The sequence below is a fragment of the Miniopterus natalensis genome, chromosome 18 (genome assembly GCF_054644295.1).
Source record: "Miniopterus natalensis isolate mMinNat1 chromosome 18, mMinNat1.hap1, whole genome shotgun sequence".
In the NCBI taxonomy this organism is placed as follows: Eukaryota; Metazoa; Chordata; class Mammalia; order Chiroptera; family Miniopteridae; genus Miniopterus; species Miniopterus natalensis.
The window spans coordinates 21,311,908-21,339,321 of NC_142098.1; the positions used below are offsets into that span (position 1 = coordinate 21,311,908).

Here is a 27,414-nt window from a genome sequence, read left to right on the forward strand (position 1 = left end):
GTAAAGAAAAGAAAAATCACTAGTATGGGGAAGGAGGAAGAGTCTAGGACCTTGTCTGTTTGCTGTTTAGTTAAAAACGTGGGTTCTTTTTTTAAATTCTGCTCCTGCCAGGGACTCAGCAGTAGATCCTTGGGCAGGTGGCTTACCTCCTCTCACTGTCTTTCCCTCATTTGTTAAATGGGGACAGTGATACGTACTTCATAGTGTTCCTACAGGATTAAACTAGATGATGCCTGTAAACATTTGGCATTTGATAGTCCTAAAATGTCCCTTTTCCCCCTCTCTCCTTCGATGAATACTGGAAGAATACATAGCTTTCCACCACAGTATGAGTCTCCTAAAAGGATGGAATAAATGTTTCATGCTGACATTTATTAAGCTCAGATTCAAATTAACTTCAAAGCACATGAAAAGCATTTGTTAAAACCAAAACATATTTTGATGTAAAAAAATAAATAAATAAAAAATCACAAAATATAAAGTTCAGTCAGTAATTAGCTGAATTAAAAAAAAACTACATCGCATATATTATACCTGATGTGTGAAGGAGGGACTAACTTAATCACCATTGTGGTACCTGGCACATGGAGTGTTTATATTGTAGCTGGACCCTCAGTCTCCTTTCTGTAAAAAGGAGAGGACATCATAGGTCACAGAGGCACAAAGAAATGAAGAATAATAGAGGTTAAGTGCCTGGTACGAGGCCTGGCACAGGGCTGGCCCCAAATCACAATCACTGCTATCAGAGGCTATGCAATGTCACCTTTTCCTTGGGCTGAAAATTATGTATTATGCAGGTAATTTTCTCTTCCATGCAGGAAGGATTTCACTAGAACAACAGGAGATCACAATCACGTTTTGCCCTCGCTTAAAAGGCTCCACCCAGGCAGCAGGCAGTGGGGGTGACAAAATTGCCTCCTGGATCTTACCACGACTTTTGTCCAAAATGATCAGAGAGTACATTAAATCATTAGCGGAAACTTTGCTGCCTGCTGATTTTACAGTGCCGGCAATGAAATTCATTGCAGAAGCAAAATAGGGCCAATAATATAATTACAGCGCTCTGCCTATGCAGTCAGAGCTAATGCTATTATTTGACATCGAAAGGCTGTGTTTTCTCCCCAGAGTCTCCGTGGAGACAAGGTTCACCCTAATTGGTTCCAAAGCACAACCTCCCCACCACAATCCTTCCTCAGGACCAGTAATGTTAATTTCCACACGACTGTAAATAGTATTTGCAAACAATACAAACATGGTAATAAGAGGCTAGGTGGGTAATTAATGTGGTTACAAAGCAGCTTATTTGCATTTTTATTTAAAAACGGCCTTCTTTAAAAAGCAGCTCAGATTTCTCCTTGCAAAAGGAGCCTTGGTTAAAGAGTAGAGCAGTAATTACTCTCTTTAGGGGTTCTTTTATATGTCCTTCCGGGAATTAGAATGAAAAGATAAGCAGAATTATAAAGGAAATCATGTAAAATATGAAATGTACTATAAACACTTAGTAGTGTATTTACAATAAGCTAGGCCTTCCTTTTTCATTAATGAAATATTTTAACCAGCTTACAATACATTTAAATTAATCGCAGGTATGGCTAAAAGGTACAATCATCCAGTTAAACTTCTTTTTAAGGTCTAGTACTATAAGATTTCCTATGCCCTCACAGTAAACTCCACATGTTCATCTCCTGCCAGAAAGTGGCCTCACAAGACAAAGGGTTAAGTGTGGTGACCCTCGGAAATAAAGCACCGATCTGCGTTCTTCTCGAACAAAAGGAAACCAGAATGTTAGAGCAATAATTTCATCTTTTCCTTAGCTTACATCTTGAATTCCTGGGCTCAAGAAATAGGAAGTGAGGAAACAAATTCAAAAGCTGATCTGGAGTAGAATTCAGCCTTTCTCACTTCTTGCCCAACTCTTACATGTGGAAATTCACAAGAGGTGGCCCATGTCGGAACTGTTCAGCAGTTGAGGAACCTAAATTCATTTGGAGGCCATTTAAACATCACCTACTAGCCAGTCGGAGGTGAGCCAGGAATGGGGTCACCGAGATGAAAAGTCACATCTCCATCCTCAAGGAGTTCATGGTTAGTGACTGCCTGGTTTAATAAAGGATCAGGTTCCAATCAGTCTGTGAGTACTGGGAAAAGTCTGACATGGGGCACAGCGGTCAAGGAGAAGAAAGAGACTATGGTCTGAACAATGGAAGGGTGGGGCTCTGCAGGAGGAACTGCCAGCATGAACCAAGGCACTGGGGCATGGACCAGCTGTCTGGAGAGCCATATGCGGGATCTTAGTAAGCAGAAGGCAGAAAAGAAGTCGTAAGTGCAAATGTGGCCCTGCTATGTACGACATTGTATTCTACACCCACACTCACATTCTACTTGGGGGAGGGAGTCAAGAAGCAATAAATATGATCCATGAGAAAATTCAATAAAACGTCAGCATGTTATAAGTGCTAAGAATAAAAGAAAAAGGATCCAGAGTGAGGATTAAAGCAGGAGGGAGAAATAGTCAAAGGAGTGGGGAATGTGGGTGGTGTGGGCACCTGGCCTGTCTATAAAAATGCAGCTGCTACTCAGTCCCTGCCAATTATTACCATGTCTTCCAGTATTTTAAAAAGAACCTAAAAATTCAGATTCTTGAGTGAAATCTTTTTTTTTTTTTTTACATAAAAAGCAAACATATCACCCACTAAGCAGCTACAATAATCTTGTCTTGCAGAAGACCAATGTAACAAAGCCCCCTGACTTGAAAGGGGCATTATAATATTTTTTTAAAAAATAAGGTAAGTCTTTAAAAGGTATATCTTTACGCTCTTTCACACAGCCCTCCAAAAATAACAACAACAAATTACTTTTAGCTAAGACTGCCTCGCCCGGCCTGGGGTGGCTCAGCGGTTGAATGTCGACTAGGATCCAGGCGATTGGGGTTCGATTCCCGGTCAGGGCACATGCACGGGTTGTGGGCTCGATCAATGACTCTCTCATCATTGATGTTCCTCTCTCTCTCTCTTTCCCTCTCTTTTCCTCCCTCTGAAAACAATAAAGACATATTTTAAAAAATAAAAAATAATAATAATAATAAGACTGCCTCTGTTCATCTAAACATCAGTATTCATGCAGATTCCATGTTGTTGATATCTGCCGCTCCTGCCCCTGCCATCCTGTGAACATCCAAAACACGTTTTCATAGGCTGTGTAATGGTACTGCAGCTCTATAAGGCCTGACTGAAATAAGACCAGTTCTACTGGGTATTGTCTTGAAAACCTTCACCCGGCAAAATTTAGTTATACTTCAGATAGAATTCAGAGGCTATAATAATTTTTTAAATATGATTTCGAAATATTTGAGAAAGGCAGCAAAGCAATGAAGTGGAAGAGAAAGATAATAAGTTTATGACATTCAAGTAAATATATCCAGAAAACTGGGTCATTTATACCAGAACTGTAATCTTTTCTGTTAAAATATGCAAACGACAGTCTGAAAAATGGTCTGTGATTTTAAAGAAATATAGCACTACAAATGTCAGCATGAGGGAACTCAATAACACTTAATGAAACTTTGGATTTCAAATTAATTACTGATTGACTAAGGCATCTAGAGGGAAAACAGCCTCGATTAGGGAAGCCTGGGATAGGCCATAAATCTGAGGCCTCTTTTGAGGACTCTGAGCTACTACTTCCTACTCACGCCATTCATGCTAGGCTAGTGAAGTGACTGGCCACTGCAGAGACCACCAGTTTGGTTCTCAGAAAAAAGACTGCTCAATATTTTCCTGATCCTTTCAGAAGGACTTCCTTGTTTTTTTTTTACTTGTATATTTGTGGTTTTAACTGCTTATAAGAGCTTAAAAATCAAAGTGTAAACAAACTTGTGAAGTGGCATATTTTTAAAAGATAAATGGTACTTATATTTTAAAAGATCATCTTTGGTAGACTGTATTATTTGTTCACAATTTTTTTTTTTAATCTTCACCCACGGATATTTTTTCCATTGCTTTTCAGAGAGACTAGAAGGGGGGTGGGGGAGAGAGAGAGAGAAACATCAATGTGAGAGAGACACATCGATCGGTTGCCTACCACACGCGCCCTGACCAGGACTGGAGACTGAGCCTGCAACTGAGTCACGGGCCCTTGACCAGAATTGAGCTGGAGACCTTTCGGTCCATGGGCCAAAGCTCTAACCAATGAGGCAAACTGGCTAGGGCTGGTTCACAATGATTGTGCCTTCCTTGCCTCCACCATGTTTTCCTGCAGGTGGAATATACTTTCCTGCTCCAGGGATGTTGGTGTTGGCCATGAGACTTGATGCAGACACGAGGTACATCAATGTCTGACCAGAAGTCCCTTGAGCTTTTGCCCTGTCATGACAACATGCCCCACCCCTAGTAACTGCTCCTGCAGCCTGGGTCCTGGGTTAAGAAGCCAGGAGAAGCAGCTCAGGGAAGTCCAAGGAAGCTCAGCGAACAGCAGAACCACAGCCAACCTCCAGCCCTCATGTGTCACGAGCAAAGAAATACACATTTGTTTTTGTAAGTCTTGGAGAGCTTGGGGTTGCTTGTTACTGCAGCAAAAACTAATATACTATCCTTGCCAGTTAACTAGAAGATTTCTAGCATAAAATCAAGTGAGAGCTATGTTTTTCACATAAGTTATACAATTCGGAACATTCAACTATAACAACACTAGACTTGTAATAAATAATTTCTCATCCGATAAATAAAAGGTTTTTTTTAACAGTTACTATCATAAGAGCTTCAAAGTAATGAATGGTCACCCATTGGAAAACAACAGAAACAACAGCAAGAAACCAGTAACATTACTTAATGCTTCTTATTGTGTGGTGCACCGTTTGAAGTGCATTATATACACTCATGTATTTCCTCACAAAAATCTGGGATATGGGGAGTTTTTTTGTCCACCTTTGATGTATGAAGAAACTGAAACTTGCCCAAAAAATAGATGGATAGCCTTGTCTTTGTTATTCTCCATATAATTTCTGGGTTACTCCTTATCAAAGTCTAGGAATCTGTGTCATACATTCAGTATAATCAAAATACATTAATTAAAAGTATTCCAAGTACAGAAGTCTATTATGCCTCAGGAAAGTCACTCTGATGATCAAATACCCTGTAAAACCTGAGAAGCACTCTCATAATTATTCCCATTCATTTTTTCCACATAGTTGCGCCCTCCATCCCTCCTTGCACCACTCTGAAATGCTGCTCTCAAATCCCATCTCAGATAACAATCCCTTCCAAGGATCAAAAACCTGCCTTGCTATAAATCCCACCCAAAACCTTCCCCATGTGGGAAATCTATGTTAATTCGACCAAACTATAGCTATAAAACAGCAATCTTGTACAGGAAAGAAAAAAAAGAGGCTGAAACTAATAAAATGGAATTAATGTATTCATATGGGATGTTATATATAATATGCACAAAACAGGTATCCAAGGGTTTTCAATAAAGACTTCTAAAATGTTGGGACCATACTGATATGATTTTGGAGCATTCTGTTGATAGCTCAAATAAACATATTAGAAACTCATGCTATTTCCAATTGGTGGGAGTATGATTTTTCTACCTTTTCCATCTGTGATCAAAGAAAGATAATCAGTCTAGTTGATTTAACTCAACTACAATGGTCCAAGAGGCAAGATAGGCTGGGTTGTAGCTTGCACTCTATTTGCCAGGCTGTGTACCCAGCTGCTGGGGAGCTGTGGGCCACAAGAGAAGAGGGGCACCTTATCTTAATCCCCACAAAGGTGCCATGGGGCTGGTCACCCTGGTGTGTGATGGGTGATGATCCAGTGACCTGGCAGCCCCATATTACCTGATCTAGCCCTCATTACGGAGGTTGGTAAGTAAGGAAGCATGTAAAATACATTTTGTTCCACAGTTTTCTCTTCAAAAGGGAGTGAAAAATGAAACATATAACCTTATAATGCTGGTCTCCATCTTTAGTGTTGATACATTTAAGACCAAAGGCTCCAGACTCTAGTAAAGGCCCTTGAGAAAGCCACATAGTTATCAGATTACTGATGGCCTGGGTTCCAAATAAATACCAACAAGTGGTGTTTGGGGGGACAACATAAAGGGAATGAAAGTACACTAAACCTATGACATGGAAGGCACTCGGTCCTGAACTCCCCATTCATTAGCAGTCACTTCACAGTCCTATGCTGTGTCATCTCAGAGATTAATTACCTGACTCAGGCTGGACATCCATTTAGAAACAGAGCTGGGATTCAACCCAAGTGGTTATGACTCCAGGAACCAATATGTTTCCCCCTGTAGTACCAGTGTGACAATAGGCAGCCCTTGAAAATATGCAGGACCTGAGCCAAATCTCTCTATATGGGGCCCAACTCCTCCTCCTAGTGTGTTTGTAGAAAGAAATAGACTGAATGGCAAGCTGCAGCCATCATGAGGTGAGAGGCGGGGACACTGAGATTAAAAGTATCCACTAGGCATAGCCAAAGAGTCACCAGCCCTATCAGATACTATCTCACACATAAAGCGGAGTTTATCAGCTCCATAACATGACAAGGGCGGGGTGACATTGGCCAAAGGAATTCTTTTGCTCTGTGTCATTTCAGCTTGCCTTCACCTTTCTTATTCTGTCTTCTGGTAGCAGGAACCATGGCTGCTAGCGACCCATACAAACATCCCTCCAGCTCTCAGTCCCATGGACAAGAGAGCATCTTCTCCATTGACTGGCTGGGCTTAAGCCAAGTGCCCACCTTGGACCTACCACTTTGACTAAGGTGTGTTGGACCATAACTGGCCCAAACTAGTTAGTGCAAATGATTGACACCGTCACTTCCACAGTCCCCGGAATGGAGGTATTAATAAAGGGGTGGGAAGAGATGCTGGACAAGAACACAGACACAATGGGGGAGAGATGGGGGAGAGGGGAGCTCCTGAAACAAGGGAAGAGGGGTTTAGCTGCTATTACTAAATCAGCCACTGGCTGTCTACTCATTTCTTGACCCCTTCTTTTTCTCAAAAAATAGATTTAAAGGCTAGTGCCCCAATTTTATATGCCCCATGTATATCTCTGCTTGTAACCCTCTTCGCTTGGCCCTAAAGATGAACAAATGAGCCACCACTATTGCAAAGACACACAGCCTTTCCCACCCTTCATGAACTTGCACCGACAAAGAAGAGGGTGGAGATGGGGTAACCTCTGGGTTCTGGCATCAGAACAGCAAAAGAGTCAATGACTACCCACAGCAGTGGTGAAGAGCAAACCCATGGGGGCTAGGCTACCATAGGCAAGGTTCCTGGGAGGCCACCACCACACAGGTGAACCAAAGCCCTGAAGATCTTGCCCATGAACTTGTCACGACTCGCCTCTGAAATCTACCTATTCCTGGTCCTAAGAACCCAAGCTTGCTCCTGTTTCTGGCTTGGCTCAGCCCCAAACCCACCTCTTGCAACTCCATCCTGAAGATGAACTGCTTCCTCTCAGCCATAGCTTGGATCAAATAACAGCTTAAAGGAATGTCAGGAACTCTGGTGTTGACCTTGCCTCTGCCTGCCCCTCCAAATTCTTCCAGTCCCCTCACCCTGCTCTCCTTCTCTGCCACTCCCCCTCCTCCTACTTCTCTGCAAAGTTTTAGCAGGATCTAATCTAATCTTTATGGTTAGCCAAGCATGGAATCAAAACAGAAGATGTGTCATACTTCATCACACGTAGGTTCCATTTTGTCCAATGGCCCCAAGGAAGATCATTTATATGATTTCAAAAGTCATATCCTTCTCACCCCCCCACCCCAAATACCCTTTAGGGATCTTAACATCCATAGACCTACTGACACCCTTATATAAGCCAATGACTTTTCAGCATGAACCATATCATAATGGCCCATACTGTAGTGCCCACTCTATAAAGTGTAACTTGCTATGTGTTTTTCCCCCTTAATATTATCTCCTTAAAACTTCCAAATAATACTCCTACTATATTGGGATTTTTCAGATATGACCCTATTACTCCAATCTGTATCCTTTAAACTTTGTTTTTCTCAACTGACGCAAGTGATAGCTCTTCTCATCAATCTGATCATTCTAGTCAGACTGATTTAATATCCACTGATAACTAATAAATTCCTTGAAAAATAGCTAGTTGGAAAAACCATAGGATGTACTTTTAATCAACAGAATAAGAAACTAAACATTCCCAAGTTCTCACAACCCTGGTGAGGAATTACAATGAATGAAGAGATGTTATATTAATTAAATTCTTGGAATGCCTCCATAATGCTTAATGGAAATGAAAGCCTTAGGAGGCCTTAGATGCCTGGGAAACACCCATCATGTCATTTAAATCCCTAAAAACCACCCACATCTACCAAGGAATCTGCTTAAATCCAATCATTTATATCATACAAAAATAAAGACTTAGAGAGAAAAAATGGAATGAAAAGGGAAATAAATAAAAATTTATCTAGCTTCCACACATCGTTTCACTTGTTTTCTGATTTGGTTCTGCATGATTTATTACAGTTTTTTAGAGTTTCTTTCAGCCTCCAAGTAGAAAGCTAACTGAGACTTAAGAATTCAAGTTCATTCATTCATCCATTCATTCATTCACCCATTTAACAAACAGGAGAAAGAAACTGAAATGTACTCTTTCATGAGTACCCATATATGCGGGATCTTATGCTTAGAGGGTTTACCTGTTTTTATTATAATTACACAACAATCATACAGACAAAAATCAAGCTTACTGAATGTCATCTAAGTGCCTCACACTACATCAAATACTGAATGTTCGAATCTCAATGCAGTAAGTGATATGATAAATATCATTATTAGTCTCTTCAATTTGCACACGTGGAAACTGAGGCTCAAAGAAATTAGGTTTCTTGCCTATCATTACATGGGACCCTAATGGCCACTGGTTTTATGTTTAAAACTAGTATTTGTTTTAAGATTTCCAAAGTTACAACAGATCCTAAGGTGAAAAACAAGCATTGCAAATAAGGTTCCATATTTTAGGGGGAGAAAAGGCAAAACATATTCCTGGATTAATAAAGTGTACACCATGCTGTACTGATGTATGGCCTTTGGATGGATGCTTATGTCCAGCATTTTATGCCTACTTCATCGCGGCAGTGTACATCACTTGCAAATAATAGATCTAAAAGGAGTGCAGTCTACTAATGAGCTTCTAGCTGTAAACTCAACTTGAAAACATTTTGTGGCTTTGAAGACTTTTCTGCATTGTGATATATATTCCTGGAGACTGCTGCGACTCCTATCTATCCAGTTTATTATAAAGGGAAGGCAGAGTCTCATCAACTTTAAAGTGTGTGCGCAAGGCGGGTAGGAAGGTCTTCAATGCCTTTCCTGCTCCCTTCTGATTCAAAGTTGCATTAAAAATAGAATATCAGTTAAATAACTATAAAAAGACTTGGAATAACTGTGGCAAGAAGTCTTTAGAGCCATTCTCTGATACTTCAGTTCTCCACCCCTCTGTGTGCACAGAGTGGGTTTGCAGCCTCCTGGCCCTTGGAGGTGCATATGGCCAGGAGACTTGCTTTGGCCAATGGAATAGGAGATGTGGCAGCGTCCCGTCTGAGCACATGCTTGCAGAGCCAGTGCGGGGACCAGCATGCCTTCTCTTTCTCTATCACAGCACCCCGCCATGGAAGCTGTTGGTTCGGGTAGCTGAATGAGGTCCCCACCTAACAGAGCCCTCCAAGCAACTCGTGATGGAAATGTAGTTTGAACAAGATATAAACCTTTGTGGTTTTAAGCCCCAGAGATTCCGAGGCTGTTATACAGCATAGTTTAGCCTGTCCTAACCCATAATTCAGCTGTTGATTCCATACATGTGACATCAACTATTCCATCCAGGGCATCTCCCTGAATACAAGGACTTATCGCATCTGCTATATAACCCAGGCTTGGTTTTACAGTGGTTTCATTACCAACCATAAAAACTGTAACAGTGGAACTGTATAAACAAACCGAACAGTATTTTTACTGTAAAACATGAATGTAATATAAATATTTGTCTTTGCCTTCTCTCAGCATCTGTAATGAGAGCAGAAAATTCATGCCATATGTTTAGAGTATGAAGGGGGAAGAAAACAGATCTCAACGATTCATCTATGTGGGTGCCAGCTAAGCTGTTCAATATTTTTAATTCACCCATTTTTCTTCTGTGTATAAATTCTCCACAAATCATAAAACCCTTACCAGTGCCAGTTACCACATTCGCGACTATTTCTACAGAAGGGTCCTTGCTGAGGACAACGTGGTGCTATGAAGTCAGTTTCTACGACAAGATGAGAAACCTCCCAGGGAACGGCTACATTAGACCATGGCCTTTCCCAGTCCCGCTCGACAAATGTGAATGAGAAACCACTTCTCTGCAAACTACAAAAGACCTACTCTACCTCTAGCTGGAAGCACATCTGAGCATTTGGGATCCTGACAGCTCTGCTCTTTTTTTTCAATCCTCACAGGGAGAAGCACTGAACATGCTAAGTGGCTTCTGCCTTCTGTAGGGCCCTTCGATGGGGTGGGAGGGAGCCTTATTGCTACCGCCGAGGTCTGTGCCAAGCACAGACTCCAACTTCACATGCGGGGAGCAACGGGGGATGTTTTCATTTCGGAGCCGCGATGGAGTCCTTGATGTGAAGTTGCTGAAGCCTGCCCAGAGTGTTTGTGCAGCCTTTTAGGATGCGAGCCGAGAGGCACGGGGAATGATTCCATTTTCTCCAAATTGGCTCACGGACCAGAGGTTTCTGGAAACTGTCACTATCCTACAAAATCCAATACTACAGCAAGGAACCTTTGCTTGAGCATGAAGCAAATCTACCCAGTTGAGGCCCCGTCTGGCAGCCCCTTGTGGGCGGAAGAGATGCTAGTGGGAAAGGGGGAAGGTCGGAGCTCCTTAATGGGTGAGAACCCAAGATGTGCCAGGCACAGGAAGGTAGCATTAGAAGCTTTCAGTGTGGTGAGCAGCACTGGCAGGTGTTACCGAGCACAGGCACGAGCTGGGCACTGTTCTCTCTAATCCTGACAAGCATCCTATGAGGATATCCCCATTTTTCATGGTTAGACTGAGAGGTACATGGAAGAGCACTTGGCCGAGTCCACACGCTGCTGTGAGATGACACAGCCAAGATTCCAACCTTTGTCAGGCTAGTTCCAAAATCTGTGTTCGCAACCACTAACTGGAAGGTAGAAGTCAAAGAAAAACCTTCATTCCTCTACCCAACTGGTCCTACACCATCCAAAGTGATGAGAAACATTGTGTCTGCTCCTGCCCGAGTATTACTGAGCTCAGGCCATAAACCAGGTCTTGCTCTCCTCCTTCCCACCCACACACAATACACATATACGTAGTAGAGTGGCAATATCATCATCATCATCATCATTATTAATTTACATGTCTATTGCCACACCTAGACTCCTTGAAGGCAAAACAATGCCATGTATCCACATATGCTCAGAGCTTAGTGGGATACCTGGCATATAGGTAAATATCAGTAAGTGTTTGTTGATTAAGTAAGGAGACCATGGGCAAACAATCAATGCACAATGTGGATTAGTGCTGTGATAGATGCATATTTAAAAACCAAACATGGACTATAAACTCCTTGGAGGCAGGAACCTTTGCTTTCTTAGTCACTGCCATGTCCCTAGAACCTGGCTCGAAGAAGAGTTGCTGACTCTTTGCTGAAGGAAGGGGGGGCTGGGGGGGCAGGAGAGAGGGAAGAGCAGTCCAGGAAAGCTTCATGGGAGAGAACCCTGGACAGAAGTCAGCAGGATACGGAGGCATCGGTTAGGTGGACAAGCTTGGCTGAGGTCCTTCCAGGCAGAGGAAATACTCTGGACAAAGACACCGAGAGACTGAAGGGCTTGGGGACAGCAATGAGACTGATATGTGGTTGGAAGAAGGAAGAGAATGGTCAGAAATGAGCCTGACGGGCAGGAAGGGGCAGGACCGCGCTGGGACCCAAATTTGTACAGCACACATTAAGTACCCAGGTACTGTTCTAAGCACTTTATGTGCAGGACTTCAGTTCATCTTCACAACAACCTTATGATTCAGGTACTAGTATCATCCCCCACTTTACAAACCAGGAAACTGAGGCAATAAGACGGGAAGGTCACTGGGTTCATATGTGGCAGAAACAGGATTTAGGCTCAGGCAGACCAAATCCTAAGCCAGTTGCTTATACCCGTGGAAGATATTTCACAGCTCTATCCTCTTAGACTGGTGAAGTAAGCAAGTTGTAGCAAGTTTTAGCAGCCCTCCCGAAGGTGCCTGGAGCTGAACAACGACTCACTGATGCTAAGGGAATCCTTCCCAGCAGCCATTATAGTCAGGGTGGATTATTTACTCTTCTTAAATAAAGTCTTCATATACCCCCCGTTTGTCCACTTATAAATTTAAAATATATACTCTGGCTTTTAAAAAAATCTATATTTAATTATACAGTATCAGTGAAATTTCACTAGGGGAATGATAATCTAACATAAATGAATGCTTCCAATAGAAAAAGCAGTAATTTAAAATAAATTACTGCGTTGGTCAGAAAAAGAATTTACTCTCTTCATAGAAAAAAAATTGCTCTCTGGTATTAGGTAGCCCCACTCGATTAGAAAATTGCACCAATAGTAAAGAACCAAATAACTACCCTAAATTGTTCCTCTCCCCGTGTAGGTTTCACTGTTGATCCCAGCCACGAAGTGTGTGCCGCCGCTCTGGCCTGAGTTTCATTAAGGCTTAAAGTCAATTAAGCCATGAATTGGAACAATCATTCCTCCTTTGCAAAGTATTGATATTTTTTTTCCTGGCCGCTTTAGGGCTTTTCCAGCACTCACGATGAGATTTATGTTACACAATTTCCTTCTGATTAAAACAAATCATAGCTCAACAATTCTAATTTCCTCCTTTCTGAGCAAGAAATGATCACAGAAGGCTAAAAACAGTGATCAAACCCATGGTGCAGAGGCTGGTAAGATAAAGCTCCACAGAAACACTTCTGAGGGGTCGGTCTCTCTCTCTCTCTCTCCTCTCTCTCTCTCTTTCCTCTCCCCCCTCCACCCCAACTCTCTCCGTCTATCTCTCTCTGTGCCTTGATATCCCTCCTTTCTCTGGGTCTCCATCTCTCGTGTGTGTGTGTGTGTGTACAAGCGTATGTGACTTTCTGTCTTTCTGCATCTCCCTCTGTCTCATTAATTTCCCTTTTAGAACATATGTCTCTTGACAGGCTTCAGGACAATAACTGATTAACCAAAAGGGAAGAGGGACCTTAGAAGCAAAGTAAATCCAAGCTGGTTTTCTAAGCTAAGTAATGAGAATGAGAGGTTTCTACATTTACCTTCGAAAGCCTAGCATCGTCTGAGGCCTTTTAATTTTTAAAGCAGTTCCTGATTTCTGATCACCTTCTCTCTCTCGATCACATGCACTCTCAGGTTAGACCAGCAGTCTACCAGATCCATCCGCTGGCCCCTGCACATATCCCCTCTGCGCTTGGGTTCTGCCTTTTGAGCTGATCTTTCTACAGAAATGGTCCATTTTTCTGTCCTTCAAAATAGAGTTGACTTATGAGTCCATTCCTCAATACAAGTCCCACTTCTCCAGAACAACCAGGGAAGATAAGATTTCCTAAATCAGGATTAGTAATTTTCAAAGAATGGAGTGCACTATGCTTCACACAATGTCCCAAGTAGCAACTCCTTCTTTAACAAGTGAGAAGGTAGTTGAAGAATTTGGAGGCACTTTAGTAGCATGAACGTGAAAATCAACTTACATAGCTCAGTACTTTAGAAAATAATCTGGCTATTTGTCCCTCCTTCTGATCTGGTTTCCAAAAGCAAACAAACCAAACTGCCCTTTCCCACAGTGACAGGCTACTGGTGCCCGGGTTATAACCCCCAAAGCTCAACCATCAACCCTATGGTATCCTCATTCATTCAACAAACACTATTTACTAAATGCCTCCTATTGACCATGGACCATGCTACACACAGGGAAATTCCAAGAGGAATACAACAGGCCAGGCTTCTGTCTTCCTACATGATCTCTGCTGCTTATGTGCTGTGTGAGCTTGGACAAGGTCCTAAACCTCTCTGTGTCTAGTATCTTCATCTAAAAACAGGATTCATAATTTTAGCTACCTCATAGGGCTGTCATAAAGATTACCGGAATTACAGCATTTGAAGTGCTTTGCCCAGTGACTGGCACACAATGCTAGCTACCATTATAATCATTGTTGTTACTATCATAAAAATAAGGAGAATTTAACAAGTCATCCTATTAAGCATTAAGTGTTGAGTGTTTATATTCCTGCCTTACAGGCAATTCTGTTCTTTTTAAAAATAAATACACACACACACATTTTTTTTATAGTAAGCAAGTGAGTAGCCTGGTAATTTGTCTCAAAATAAGGCATAAATACCTAAGTAACATTTGACCCTCTCTGAGCCTCAGTTTTCCTATCTGTCAAGTGGCAGAGTGAAACCAGACGATCTCAGAAAGTCCTTTGCAATCCTAAAATTCTACCATTTCCTAACTATAGTATACCCAAATGTAATCTGTTAATTCATAATTTTCCCTACAAAGACAAATGACTCCACTAATTCATACCTAAACTTATCACTATATTATTCTTATATAAATTGGCTCACATCTGTACTGTATCCCCTAAAAGTAATGATTAAAAGGGTTCTGCAGGCGCAATTTACAATAGCTAAGGTCTTGAAGCAGCCCAACTGCCCATCAGTAGATGAGTGGATAAAAAAGCTGTGGGACATTCACACCATGGAATACTATGCAGCTGTAAAAAAGAAGGATATCTTACCCTTTGGGACAGCATGGACAGACCGGGAGAGTATTATGCTAAGTGAAGTAAGCCAGTCAGAGAAAGACAAGTATCACATGATCTCATTCATATGTGGAATCTAATGAACAAAATAAACTGATAAACAAAATAGGTCCAGAAACAGAGAAGCATGAAACAGACTGAGGAATCTCAGAGGGAAGGTTGGGGTGGGTGGGTGGAGAGAGATTAATCAAATAACTTATATGCATAAATGCATAACCCATGGACACAGACAATACTACGGGGAAGGCCTGGGGGTGGGGCGGACACAGGGTGGAGGGGATCAATGGAGGAAATAAAAGGGGCCATCTGTAATACTTTCAACAATAAAGATAAATTTAAAAATAAATAAATAAATGAGTTCTGCAAAACCCAATGGGTTATATATGACTAAAAAGAATTTTATTTTCAACATATACTTTAAATTATTTTTTTAATATGTTTTATTGATTTCAGAGAGAGGAAGGGAGAAGGAGGAGGAGAGAGATAGAAACAGGGATCTACTGCCTACCTCCTGCACACACCCCCACTGGGGACCGAGCCCACAAACTGGGCATGTGCCCCAACCGGGAACTGAACCAATGACCTCCTGGTGCATGGGGCGATGCTCAACCAACTGAGCCAAACTGGGAGGGCTCAACATGTACTTTAAAGTAATGTAGAATTATATCTACTTTTCTTTGAGGTCTCCCCAAAACCATCTGTGCTGGCAGGTCTGCAAGAATGCCATCAACAGTGGCTCGAGCCTGCAATATGACCGTGACCACTAACACCACTGCCAAGTACCCCAGAATTTCCACCGATAATGCAAATTTACCCAGAGCTGAAAACAAGAATTTAACCAGCTCTGTTACCCACATTTATACATCAGGCAAGCCATGAACCATCCCAAACAGAAAACAATTCAGAATGACTGCTACGTACTTATTTCTAAGTGGCATTCTTGGTAGATTCACATTCACATTGTGAAAGGGTCTGGCTGGGTCTAACTCTGAAACGCATCCCTATTCCTCAAATACCCATCATCACAAGAGAGGGGGATCCAGAAGGTTCCAGGTGGTGGATAAATGATATGGAAGGAAGGGCCTGCTTGGCCACAAAAGATCTGGAGTCTCAGTTACACTTGCAACTGTCTGAGATATAGAGACAATCTTGGGCTGGAGGCTGGCAGAGCTTTTGTGGGAATGAAAACAGTAGCCTCTGAAAAGGAAAAAAGCTAACAGCAGACAACCCAGAACTGAAGGGACTAAGGCCAGTGTGAGGCTCAAATCTGGCCCATCAGACGCCAGGCCTGACCCCTTTTGTATGGGGTCCAGCAGGCAAGTCAGTCAGGTGTAGTCTCCTTGGATTACTGGGATAATGGCTCCTAAGTACATTGCTCAGACTTCCTAGTCTTTCTCCTCATTTATGTCACAGGGATCAATCAAGGGACACTACTGAGACCATTACAGAGGTGTCCTATCCTTTCCTGCCTTAAAAGATAGCACCCTCCCAGAATACCCCCCCCCCTTTTCTTTTGTGTCTTCATATTGCTTACAATTCGGTGTAGATTTTAAGCATCCTGTAATTCATCAACTAATTCTCTCCTGGCTACACATTCCAAGTAATTAAAGTTCAGTAATAACTTATTCTTTCTGCTCCAGCACCTGCATTTCATTTGTTTATTTTCCCAGCGTTGTAAATCTGAAGGGCTGTCAAAGTGCCATAATATTAGCGCAATAATCAAAGTTAATTAGTCCCTCTCAATAAACAACAACAAAGCCATTACAAAGATGCACTGAAGTTTCTCCCAGCTACCCAGTATATAGCTCACACTGTAGTTAGAACAATGAGAACCTGACAATGGCAAGGTAGATAAATGCCATGTTCTTCAGTCACTTAAAAGGAATCATTCGCACGGATTCACTGACTCCAGGGAAGGCAGGTCAGACAGGGGCTCTGAATCTCTGGCCTGCCGAAGGATACCGAAGCAAACGGTGTTTTCCCCAGCTGCCACACCTTACCAAGTGCATCCCAAACTCCAATAATAAAAGAGGAGCAGAGGGTGCAAAGAAATGGGAAGGCCAGCCTCACTGCCAACTTTTAGCAATCTGATGTCTTCCATGACACTGGATTCATTATTTGGGGAATTTTTTTTTTTTTTAATATATCTTTATTGATTTCAGAGAGAGGAAAGGAGAGGGAGAGAGAGAGAAACACCAATGATGAGAGTCATTGATCGGCTGCCTCCTGCATGCCCCCAACTGGGGATCGAGTCTATAACCCGGGCATGTGCCCTGACTGGTAATCGAACCCTGATCGCCTGGATCCTAGGTCAAAGCTCAATCGCTGAGCCACGCCCAGCCATGCTATTTGGGGAATTTGAGAGAGGTATTAGTTGGGTTCTGATGAGGAGGTGGCCCAGAGGAACGTAGAGGTCAGAACCAGGGTAGGTGGGGAAGAGATGCTCAGAAGAAGATTCTGCCTTCAATATAAGGGGGAACTTTCTAATGAAGAGGTGTGTGGAAATAGGATGGGCTGCCTTGGGAGGGAGGCGCTTACCCATCACTGGAAAAGTTTAAGCCGAAGTCAGATAATCTCTGTCCAAGAATGTTGTTTAAGTGCTCTGCATACTGGAAAGAGGCCAGACAAGGGGATCTAGGTGGCCAATGCAACCCTAAGAACTTAAGACTCCTTGCATTTACTGGGTGATCACTGGGTGAGTGTTCTTTTAACTTACTGTCCAGTTTCTCTCAGAGACCCTTCTCCCCATGAGGCCGTGACCCATGTGTTTGTTACCCATGGCTATGTAACAAAGATCCCCCAGGTGTAGTGGCTTACACAGTCAGCATTTCGGATCTCACCAAGTGTCTACAGGTCAGGAATTCTGAGTCGTTCTGACTTGAGATCTCTCATGAGGATGCCGTCGCTGTCAGCTGCAGGCCTGACTAGGCTGGAAGATTCCTAGAGGGCTCATGCACCAGGCTTCTGGCTGGAGGCCTCAGTCCCTTGTCATGGGGCCTCTCCACATGAGGGATGTCTGAGAGTCCTCCCAACACGGCAGCTGGCTTCCGCCGAGTGAGTGATCCACGACAGTGAGAAAGGAGGAAGGACATTCCTGTTATGACCTTCCCTCCACCACTTCTGCCACATTTTTTCATGAAGGATGCCACTAAGTCCAGCCCACATTCAAGGAGAAGATTAGGCTCCCCTTCGTAAAGGGAGGAGTATCAAAAAAAACTGTGGCAGGCTTTAAACACCGCTCAGCCACTCCTAAGGCTTTCTTTTCTCAGGGTCTTCAAAATCTAGCTACATCGGCATCCCCCCAGTTGACTAAGAGGCAGGGACTAGTTCCAGGTGAGCCCCTCGGGACACAGAGTTAGTTCTGCCAGTTCCACGTCTCTCCTGCACTAACCCCAGCCTCTGTGAAAGACCAGCCAGTTCCACATCAGGACATGGGCACCGGGGACGTGGACAGTCACCTCTCTGCCCCACAGCAATGGGAGGAGCCCCCTGCTCCTTACCTCAGCTCATCTCAACACCAACTGATACACTGATGGGAAGATGAAAAGAGGCTTGGCTACTTTCTAGTTTAGTAACTCTGATCACTGGAAAAAGGAGGGAGGGAAGGGAAGGGGGAGGAAGAGAAGGGGGGGGGGAGGAGGGAGAGGAAGAAACATTTTCCAGGAAGATTTCTGAGAGTCCACCTCTGGGTTCTGTGCTGAACAACACGGCCTCTCCTGAAGCAGTTGTTTTCTGTGTCTTCACTAAGTGCCAGCTTCTGTACAAGGAAGCATGTGTGTTACTTCACTCCATCCTTATGATGACCCTTAGAGACATTATTAGCACTGTTCTGCAGATAAATAAACTAAGGTTTAAAGCAATGACTCAATTTGTCCAGGGGTACGCAGGGAGCACATGTGGGAACCAGGATTCAATCCCACGTCTGCCTGACTCCAAAGCTCGTGCTACCTCGACTCCACTGGGCTGCCTCCCTATAAATGAAAAAATTGTCTATTTTAGACATTTGCTTAAAATAAACCTTAACCAACTGCAGTGTGTGCTGCCCTGTTCTGAGACCGGCTGCCTCGCATGCAGCTGTATCTCTATTTGTCCTTATGTATGAGGTTTTATTGGCACAAAGAGTGTTTCTCCTCTCTGTTTAATCTAACACCTGCTACGTGTGAGATTCTCTGTAAATGCCCCATAATAAATATGAAAAACAGTCTCTAGCATATTTTTCCCTCTTAAATAACAGAGCCTAAATGCCTAGTGGCCAGAAGTAGGTCTTTCAGCCATTGGCTGAACACCATCTGAAGATGAAATCCGTCTCTTCAAACTATGTCAAAACTGCTTAATAAGAACTCAGGGGACCGCAATGAAAGGATGCATCTGCTTTGGATTTCACATGATTGGGAGTGATGGTTTGGAGCTGGCCACCTAGGCTTGACTTTCACTCTCAAACTCTGCGGTTAATCACAACCCTCGTTACACAAAGGTTACAGTGAATATAAAGTTTGAAAGATACCGTTCAAGACTCAGAACAGTGGCCAGAAAAAAAAAAAGGAACACACAGAGACAGTGATCAAAGAACAATGACTAACACTCAAGATTAGGTCGAAGAGAAATTTCTGCAATGAGAAATAAAAATGGAAAACTTAGAGGGTAAGTACTAAGCACACGTTTTAGGCATTCTGGAGACAGAGAAAACTCAGAATATTTTATCAACCAATTATGTCTACAAGGGGGATGAATAATTTATCTGATAAAGAATCTTTCCTGGGCCTGTGACAAGAAAGGTCAATAGCCAACTTAAGTAGAACAGTAAACACACTATACACCACTTGAAATGGAAGTCTGGGGAGGGAAGAGCTTCCTCCGATGTGTTTCATCAACTCGCTCAGGTTACAGAAAGCCACCAGGGAAGCTCTTTCCTAGGGAACCACAGGTATCCTCAGAGCATGAACAGAGAAACATCCGTATGTAAACATGCAAATCTCTGTGAATGCAATCCTGGGCTAAGTCCTTGAAAAAGAGGGGCCAGTCTTCTGAAACACTACACCTGAGTAACAAGATGGCTTTGAGGTTGGGAAAATATGGCTTCAAATCCTGGATGAACCACATTGCTCCCAGCTCCGTGAGCAAGCCTTTCTCCCTCTTCTTGCCCCAATGCTTTCTCTGCAAAATGAGTTTAAAACATAATATAAATATTTCATGGCTAAATGCTCAGCATAGTACCTAGTACAAATAGAACTACAAATACCCACCTCCACCCACCAGTGACCATAATAATATGGCATTTTGTAAATAAAAATGTCCCAAGGGAGAATTCTAGATGTTTGTCTTTACCTTTGTCTGTATGTATATGAACTATTGATTTAAGCAAGTGGTTTATACAGTTCTTGCTGGTTCGCAGACTTGTTGATATCATGCTTTATTTATTGAAAATCCAATATTATGCATAAAAACAATTTTTAAAGCAAAGAAATGAGGAACAAATCTAGCAGCTGATTTAGGATGAACTTTTCCCAATAATCTACAGCTTTTAGTAATATTAATAGTTTTTGTATTTTTGTTTATCTAAAGATTATTCAAAACAATGGGGACAAGCCCTATAACTTGTGATGTGTTGAATAGTGATGATCTTTTCCAAGACAAGTTACCAGCTTAGACGGGCATAAGGCCTGTAAATTACCCACAACACATGCTGCATGCCTCCTCCAACATACAGGCATCACATAAATAGGCATCACACCTAAGGCCTTCCATCTGAAAAGGCAAATTATGGGATTCAAGCTCTTACTATCAAAGGAGATTGGGGGAAATTCCCGCAACATCAAAGCTATCCTAGGTCACAAAGCCACTGAGGGGATTTGAGGGAGCCTACAATTAGCTGGGTTTCACCAGTTGATCTTAAAAGTACAAGAAATGTATTACTCAACGTCCTAGCCCATCACTCCTTAAGATGATGTCATGAAAACACAAGGGGGTTCGTATCTGCTAAAAACACAGCAGTGTCGAACCCATATGCCTAATGCATTGGTTGGTACCTAGCATCCCAGAGCTGAAAATAATATTGAAATTGTTATTCCCAAAGTTAATCAACAAAGCCGCAATATGACATAATACTGTCAGCTTTCCACATGCCTTCACTCCAACTAGATAAATAAACCCCGTATCAACTATATTGACAACTAGAATAATTACAGCGCTTCAGTCTCTCCGGCATCCAACTCTGTGGCTACAATCAACAGAGCATGTGCTCTCCCTCACACATGTATATTCCATTACCACTGACTAATAAATCTTTTCTCTTTACCCCTCATCTCCCTGCTTTCTCAATAACCATTTTGATATAAACCGTTGCTTGCTGTTCCTGATGACTGATCCCTTAATCATCTTTCTTAAATATATGCAAAGTGTATTTCTTTGTAAATACAAAAGAAAAAGCAATCACATAAATAATTAAGATGGCTTTTCAAATGACAGTTGAGTGCTAATATGAGCTCCACTGGAAAATACTAATCAACAAACTAAATACACATCTATTAAAATGTAGGAGTCCAGACAGATGAAGACAGAAAAATAATTCATTGCAATTCCATTGGAATCACGCTGATAAACATCCTCCTTACAGTTCCTCTTTCAACTACTCGGAGAGTTAAGAAAAGTAAGCATCACTCTGTACTCTCATGTATGAATAAGAAACTATTATTATTATTGTTGTTAGTAATAGTAGCAGCTATTTAATTGAACACTTAGTTGAACACTTAATCTATTCCCAGCAATGTGTTAAACACACATACAGTCAATGCATTTAATATGCAGTCACCTATATCTCTGGCATACATATTAGTATTTGAATTTTACAAATGAAGGAACTAAAATTTAGAGAAGTTAAGAAACTTGCTCAAGGTCATAGGTTGTATCAGATTCTAATCTTTGCCATTTTAATGCAGCACATTTTATAGCAGTTGTTATCAACTGGAGAGGATTTGCCCTCCACAAGGGACATCTGCCCAGTAGGCGTCTTGAAGACCACCCAGCCTGCCTTCTGCACAGTTCCTGGCACTCTCAGTTGGACACCCACAAGAGAACAGGAACAGCTGAGCTAGACCTCTGCTGCACTGCCCTGGCCAAAGGTATGTCACCCCGACCAGTGTCTAGCATGACTTGAAGTCTAGGCCAAATAAAAAGACAGGTCAGAAAAGACTGGGCTCGAAGTCTTTCTCAGGGACCAAACTTTCTCACCAAATTCAACATACTCTTATCAGGGAGGAATGGGTCCAAGACTTATTCTAGGGAATTAGGAGTGGGTCTCATAAAATTTTAAGGAAGGGCCACCAGCCCCTCTTGCCACACCAGTCCACTTCCACCAAACACATGTGGTTATCTCAATCCCCAGTAGATGCTAGAGCTTCCGAACATTCACTGGTCTCCGTGTTTCACAAATGGGCAGCCACACAGGTGAGCTCTCTCACACTTCTTGTATGGCTCTTTACATGTCAAGCAGATCTAGCAAAAGGGCCTGGCACAAGTGAGGCAGGCTGGGAACTCAAAACAACCCCTCCCCCCCCATTTGATGCCCCCTCCACCCCAGCCTTTTCCTCCTGCACACAACCCGTCTGCTCCAGCTCTGTTCAACCCCATTCCTTCCCAGGACCAGAAGTTTTAGACCCCGGGCTTTAGGAATCTAAAATTTAGAAACTGTAATAAGGTGAGCGAAAGGAGGAAGTGGGAGCCCCATTGAGGCCTTTCAGGAGCCCTACATTGGGACATGGGTCTTGCTGTGACTGCTTATAAAGTACATTTTAATACCTTATCAGTCTTTATATACAATGTCCCTTAGAGATCCTAGTTCTCTGCATGGAGAGTGGGACATGCCAGAAATCCATTTAAAACAACGGCAAAGCCCCACTCCGATAAATACTAATTGAGTAAAGGATTCCAAACACCACAGCACTGCAGGGATTCAGACACACCTATCAGTGTCCCAGGCTTAGAAAAGTCACATGAAATGCTAACATACACACAGTGCTGCTAAATAAAACAGAATCCACTCCATCCTGAAAATGGGAAGGTAAACTACAAATGTCAAACTCGGCCAGCTTTATGGACTCCTTGGAATAATGAAAAAAATACCAGGCGCTTGTCTTAGAGGTGAGGGACACTAGTCTGTAAGTCAGGTAAGGATCTGAATGAGGTAGGCAGTATCTCGGAGGGCGGGCCACATAACACAGGGGCAGGAACCCCACTTCCAGAGATGCTGCATTTAAATACGATTGGGGGCTGATGGGCCCATCTCCCTCCTTTTTTAATTATGTTAAACGGATGGGCCTTTTAAGAGGGTGGTTTACTTCTGCAGTGTCCATGTTATCCAATTTTAATTGTTTTCAATTCTTCTTCTATTTCCAACTTTGGAGCATCCAAAACATCTCAGCAGGAGGGCCTTTTCCCATGAAATCATTATTAGTAGCAGTAATTATATATAGGCTCTTAATATAATTCCATATGGAATGTGTTTCCACTTGAGTCACATTTTACTAAATAGCTGGATTGCCCCAAGAATGGTTTGAGAACACTATAAAGCACATTTTCAATGAAAAGGGATTGCTTGGGACAATAAGGTATGTCAGAGTAGCTTTGTCTGAGAAATAAGATTAATCCTGAAATTAATCACTCAAACAGCATCTAGCAATTTGGAAGCAAAGCCTGAAAGGTAATAAATATGTATGTTGGTAGAAAAGCCAGACCATGGGGTGGAGTAAATGGACCCTGGGTTCGGAGGACAGATGGACATGCCAGGAGCTGTGTTCCCTAGCTGTGTGACTCTGGGCAAGTCCCTTCACCCTTCCGAGCCCCCCACTGGCGCTGCTATACAATGGATAAAACCAGGCTTTTGCATCTCCTGAGTAAGGATATAGAGTGACTTGCCCGGGACACAGCACATGACAGAGACCCAATAAAATGTGGTTCTTGGGTGCCCCAAGGAGGGTGTGAGAGTAACATTCCAGGGGCTGGGAGGGAGACAGGAGTGTTCTGGAACACAGCGATTCTGGGAGTGTACAGAGAAGGGAGGCAGGAAGGGAAAGGCCAGGCAGGGGAGAACAAGCTGGGGAAGGAAGCGTGAACTCCGTTCCTGAGCCGAGCTGAGATGCCCCTGGAGCCTCGGCAGGTGCGAGCCAAAGCTGAGCTAAATGGTCTGAGCTAAAGACTTCTGAATGGGCTTTTGTGCAAAACAAAAAAAATCTAGATCATTTTGAGAATCTCCTGGGAGGTACCAATATGTTGCAGTGCAGTCCCAGTTCCGATACTGATAGGATTCATTCCAGATAAAGTGTGAATGCGTTCAAGCTGGCTAGCAGCTGGGAAACTGGAGGAGATCCAACTGACCTTGAGAAACACAAGAAGGTGGTATTTAACGACGTAACAGGTATAATCCCTTCATAGAAATGAGGTAAGGAAGGGCCTGAAGGAAACAGGACCAGCACATATGGAGGGTGGGGAGTGAGGGGAGAGCCTGAAATCCCAGCTCAGCACAGACTGCCAAGGGAGGTTCTCAGGCACTCAGTGCTGTGTGACTAGTGAACGCTATGAAAGGGTAATGACAGCTTTTGGTGCTGAATCTGAGCTTCCACCCCACAACTCAGGGGCGATGGGGAGCACGGTACAATGGGATTCACAGGGAACAAGCAAACCGATGAGAGAGGCGGTAAAAGGGTTGAGTTTCTTCCGTCTACAACCTACAAAATTTGATTGAAACGTTTCCACCACGTGAGTATTAGTTTTGTTTTCGCTCCCATTTCCTTTGCTCACGTCTCTGACAGTGAATACTCTGGGGTAATTCTTTCTGGGAGTGCTGTTTGCTGGTCGACCTCAGGTTACTACACGGTAGAATGAAACTATGCAAGGATACATTCTGTCCTCAGAAACTGATTCGCAGGTACCCAATTATGGCCTAAAATGCAAGAAAGAAAACTAAATGGGGTGGGTCTTTGAGATCAACCTTCTTCATTAGAGATGAGGAAACTGAGGCACCAAATAGGCTGAGAGACCTGCCAAAGTCCCACAGTTGATTAGGACAAATCCAGGAATTTCTGCTTCTGAGCATCAAACAATAGTTATAACGGGATCGATAACAGATGACTCTGTTCTCATGTAGAAGGAAAAAGGAACACAGTTTTTAAAATGCGTGAACTGTGTTTTAACATTATCTTCCAAGACTGCTTTAAACATTAATATTATCATATAATATGGTTATTACAGTATCACTAGGGCCCCTCGATTTGATTTTTCTAGTTTAAATATGACATCAGTGGGTAAAGTTTCACAGGTTTGACACTCTCTGGTGGTGGTGCTCTTTTACAGTGACGGTGTGGATAGAACCTGGCACAGCAACACTAGCTGACACACTGGGAAACTGCTACCAAACTTTTAGAAACTCTGAACCAGTGGGTCCGCTACTAAGAATCTGCCCGACGGGTGTACTCACTCAAGTATATATCAAGAATGCTCACTGCATCATAGTTCAGACCCAATTTTGAATAAAAATACAAGAGAGACTGAACTTTCAGACAGCATCACCTGGAATAGCAAATCCATGAAAACAACCCAAAAGTCCTCCAAAAAGGGAGACTAGTTAAATAAATGACAGCATAAGCAGACGATGGAGTATTATACAGCAGTTAAAAACAATGAGGTAGATGTATATGAGGAAGACAATAAAAGATTTATAGTATTAAGTAAAAAAAATAAAAAGCGAAGTACATCGTGTGTGTGTTTGCAAGTATAGGCAACCTTTTTCTGGAAGACTGCACAAGAAATGGTTAATAATATTTACATTCCGAAGAAGGACCGGGAGGGACTTTTACTTTTTATTTAATACCTTCTCGTTTTGTATGAAGATGCAAACCATATGCATATATTACCATTTATTCTCTTTATATAATTCTAAAAATTACTATTATACCACCTAATAGAGGTTATTTACTTGTTTAACTTTGGAGCTAGAAAGATACTAAGATAATCAGAAAATAATGGGCCCTGTTTGGGATTTTTAATTAAACCCCAAATAATGAATCTGGTGAGATTAGGCCAAGGGTTCATTTGAAATATACTGAATTTGAAATTCTGCTTGAAAATGCAGAAGCAAATCTTCCTTTTCTTGACTTTCCTAAATTTTCAGTCCAGGGCCCCAGACGTTCTCTTAAACAAACCATGGTCTATTTCTTCAGATGGCAAGAAATCTCCCATGGTATTCAGAAAATGAAGACCGTCCTGGCAAGGATGATGCAGCCCCCGTCACGCTCCACTCCCAGCCTCGTAACTGTCATCTCCTCCTCCCCCTCGCCCCCCTCGTCCCCCCATTCCCTCTGTCCAGTCTGACCTTCCTCCCACCTTCCCCCTAGTCTTCCTTGAGATCTCAGCTCAGCCGCTTCCTTCTCAGGGACTCCGAATGCCCCCACCTCCCTGGCATTATTCTCCCCATAAGTATGGAGCACCCCATACTTCACAGTACCGCTTACCATTATGTCAAGTTTATACTGACGTTTCTATGTATTTGGTTAAAGCTGCCTTCCGCTGTAAGCTAAAAGTTCTACAAAGACAGTGGTCATCTTGTTTTTCCTTAAGAGTAGGCCCCAGGACCTATGATGATGGTACACTACGTGAATATGTAAATAAATGACAACTGAATAAATGAACGCCGTCTGTCCTTCACACCGAAGCCCAGCGGCCATGTTAAAAGATGACTCAGACTGTCACTCTTGGCTCAGACCCTCAAAGGTCTCCCTCACCTTTGCCTCTGAGGCCCCTCGCGACACCTCAGAGCATCTCTGCAACCTCTCCCCCTTCCACTTGGCTCCAACCCACTAGCCTCCCTGTGATCCTTGAATCCTCCAGGTTTGTTCCTATCTCTGTGCCTTGGCACGTGCTGCTCCCATTGCTTAAGAAGTATTTCCCCGGACACTGGCAGAGGCTACTTCTTTACTGCATTCAGGTCTCGGATCGAATGTCACACCTTTAGGGGGGGTCTCTGCTGACCACCTAATCTGAAAGAGCCCACGCTGTCCCTCCTCACCCTCATGCTGCTTTATTACCTTTCACTGTATTTATAACGACCTGGCCTCATGGTCTGTTTCTCCTGCCCAGATGGTAAGCCCATAAGTGTAGGGATTGTGTTTTGTTTGATGCTACATCCTTAGACCCAAGAGCACTGCAAGCCCTCGATGAACATTTGTGCACAGATATATCTACACAGAGAGAAAAATCAATACGGGAAACAGAGACAGGGTTAAAGTCTGCTTCTCCCAAAACCTAAAAACCATAAGCATAACTAGTTGTACTCAGGGGCATTAACCACATTTTATTTTTCTTAATAAATGAACTAAATGAGTGAACATTTCTCAACTTCTGACTATAGAGCAGATGACACTGACAATGAGCTATAAACAAATGTGTGGATAACGGGCTTGCCTGTACTTTTCATTCGTAAAGTAAACAAAGTGAACATGGCTTTAAAAGTAAAGAAAACATTATTCCAAGAGCAATAAACTTTATGCACTATACTAAAACCTCCACG

General features: G+C 42.7%; 1 protein-coding gene across 1 annotated transcript in view; it reads right to left on the bottom strand.

Moving 5' to 3' along the window:
- WWOX (WW domain containing oxidoreductase) overlaps positions 1-27,414 on the bottom strand; it is a 246,126-nt gene that overhangs the window by 173,459 nt on the left and 45,253 nt on the right. The window lies entirely within an intron of this gene.